Raw genomic sequence first — 3,136 nt, forward strand, 5'->3', positions numbered from 1 at the left:
GGAAATATTATGAAGGTATGATTACGCCGACAGCTGCGTATGGGACAGAAACATGGAATATAAGAGAGGGAAATGGAAGGAATTTTATTGTGTTTGAGAGGTGGCTGAAAAGTATGATAGCAGCTACTAGGCTGGATAGAATGGGAAGCGAGGAGGTGAAGAGGAGAACGGGGATGGAAAAGGAATTGGGAGATGAGGTTGATAAAAGAGTACAAGAATGATTTGGAAACATGGAAAGAATGAGTGAAAAAGATTAGTAAAGAGGTGTGGAAGGCAGAGGTGGAAGAAGTGAACATGAGGGGGCGACCAAGGATGAGATGGAGAGATGGGGTAAAAGGGGCATTGGGAAAGAAGGGAATGTCTGTTGAGGAAGGGAGTGGGTGACGGATGTGGGTGAGGGAGTATGTACGAATAATAATTTGAGGCAGGCCGAACTGATTTTTTCCCCGTCTTCTCTTTTTTGCATGAGGACGGGGAGAGGGGTGGTCGTCGATTAAATGAAGCGGCCTTGTTGTGGATGTGCTGTGTATTGCTACACTGCTTCTAACTCAGGGCATTAGACGAGATGCAAGGGTGACCCGTCATCCAGGAGGAGCCAAGGGGGTTAATGAGAGTGGAGTATATGGGAAAGGGTGGGAGTGTATTATATTCCTATGTTTTTTGGCTACCCACCTTAGAAGGAAAAAAACTTTGGCATATGTATGTATGTAGTACTATAGGCTATTTTGTTTCATCTACAACTTATTTCACCAAGCCTTCTTTATCATTGAAACTTGGACGGCATTGTTTAGTCGTGTTTCTTTCTTGCTCTTTAGTTCTTCACTCTTTCTCTATATAGACCTTTTCCAACAAGCTCTCTTCGTTTATGTTTTTTCTAATGTTCTTATCTCGGCTTTATTGTATTATCATGTTATTTATCTTTATTGTGTGCTCATTTTATTTTTCATTGTCACTTCTTAGTTTCTCAACTTCTATTTCCTGATTTATAAGAACCTTTTGATTTAATTAATCTGTCTTTTAAGTGCTTGGTCATCAATTCTTACCCCATTTTACCTTATCACTGCTTAAATTTCTTATTTTATGTTTAACGTCTTCTACAAGAACTTTTATCACTTCCACCAACTTATCTTTTCCAATTCTTATGGCCGGAACACATTTTCAAACAAAAATTAGAAAATCACTTTTTGAGATATCCAGCATTTCATCAGGATCTTCCGCGTCCGTCATATTTACTATTCAAATATTACGCATCAGTCTTTTCTTTTCTCCTCTCTCTCTCTCTCTCTCTCTCTCTCTCTCTCTCTCTCTCTCTCTCTCTCTCTCTCTCTCTCTCTCTCTCTCTCTCTCTCTCTCTCTCTCTCTCTCTCTCTCTCTCTCTCTCTCTCTCTCTCTCTCTCTCTCTCTCTCTCTCCTCTCTCTCTCACTCTCTCTCTCTCTCTCTCTCTCTCTCTCTCTCTCTCTCTCTCTCTCTCTCTCTCTCTCTCTCTCTCTCTCTCTCTCTCTCTCTCTCTCTCTCTCTCGCTCCTCTCTCTCTCTCTCTCTCTCTCTCTCTCTCTCTCTCTCTCTCTCTCTCTCTCTCTCTCCACTCTCTCTCTCTCTCTCTCTCTCTCTCTCTCTCTCTCTCTCTCTCTCTCTCTCTCTCTCTCTCTCTCTCTCTCTCTCTCTCTCTCTCTCTCTCCTCTCTCTCTCTCTTTCTCTCTCTTTCTCTCTCTCTCTCTCTCTCTCTCTCTCTCTCTCTCTCTCTCTCTCTCTCTCTCTCTCTCTCTCTCTCTCTCTCTCTCTCTCTCTCTCTCTCTCTCTCTCTCTCCATCTGCCTTTTCTCCCTGTGTATATTCTGGACCCCAAGATACTTTCTTATTTATCAAAAAGTGTATTTAATTCCTCACTAATTCGTTTTTCATTTATTTCGTATTCTTCCAACAGAGCTGCAAGTCTCTTCCCTTCAACGTAAGAATAAACAAAGGTGTGTGTGTGTGTGTGTGTGTGTGTGTGTGTGTGTGTGTGTGTGTGTGTGTGTGTGCGTGTGTGTGTGTGCGTGTATATATGTGTGTTTGTGTGTGAATCAGACAAGAAACAATGGTCTCAAACTGTTCCGGAAATAGATTCAATTTGGAAGTAGGTAGAAACAACTTTGCCAACCGTGTAGTTAATGAATGGAATAAACTTCCTGCACAGGTAGTGCAATGTAGTTTCAGTTCGAAGCTTTAAGAATCATTTAGATAAATACCTAAGTAAGATGCTGTAATTATTATAATTTATGTTATATTATTTGTTTTTGTTTTGTTATAATTTGTCTGTCTGATTTTCATTTATTATTAGTTATATGTCAATTTATTATCATTTACTATTTACCTGTTTGTTTGTTATTCAACTATACCAATGCATTTATTTATGTATTTTAATTGTTATTCACATTGTTATAGTTTTAATTTATTATTAATATGATTTTTTTTTTTTTTTTTTTTTTTTCCATCCGACCTAGATATGGATCAAAAGGTCTCCTGTCGGCATGCTTTGCCTTTGTAATCTTTGTAAAAAAAAAATGGAAGCTAGCTAACGTTACTCCCATATTCAAAAAAGGTGACAAAAAGAAACCAAATAACTATAGGCCTATAAGTTTGACTTCAATCGTAGGAAAAATAATGGAAACTATCATCAGAGATGCTATCGAACATCATTTAGAAAGTAACCGTTTGATAAATGATAGCCAGCATGGTTTCAGACGGAAACGTTCTTGCGTGACTAACTTACTCGAATTCTACAACACAGTTATCTCGAGTTATGACAAAAGAAACAATATAGATTTAGTATATCTAGACTTTGCAAAAGCTTTTGATACCGTCCCACACGAAAGACTACTTACTAAATTAGCTTTGCATGGAATAAGTGGTAGCCTATAAGGTTGGACTAGTAATTGGTTGAATGATCGAAAACAGAGAGTTGTTTTAAATGGACAAACTTCTGGATGGAAAAGTGTTGCAAGTGGAGTTCCTCAGGGTTCCGTTCTTGGGCCACTTCTATTCATAGTATATATAAATGATATAGACCATGGACTAAAATCTACTGTTTCCAAATTTGCTGATGATACAAAACTGTGCGGAATGGCAAATGATCACTTAAGCCAATTAGATATTCA

Source organism: Oratosquilla oratoria, chromosome 13 (genome assembly GCF_046742065.1).
Source record: "Oratosquilla oratoria isolate Oo_2021 chromosome 13, ASM4674206v1, whole genome shotgun sequence".
NCBI lineage: Eukaryota > Metazoa > Arthropoda > Malacostraca > Stomatopoda > Squillidae > Oratosquilla > Oratosquilla oratoria.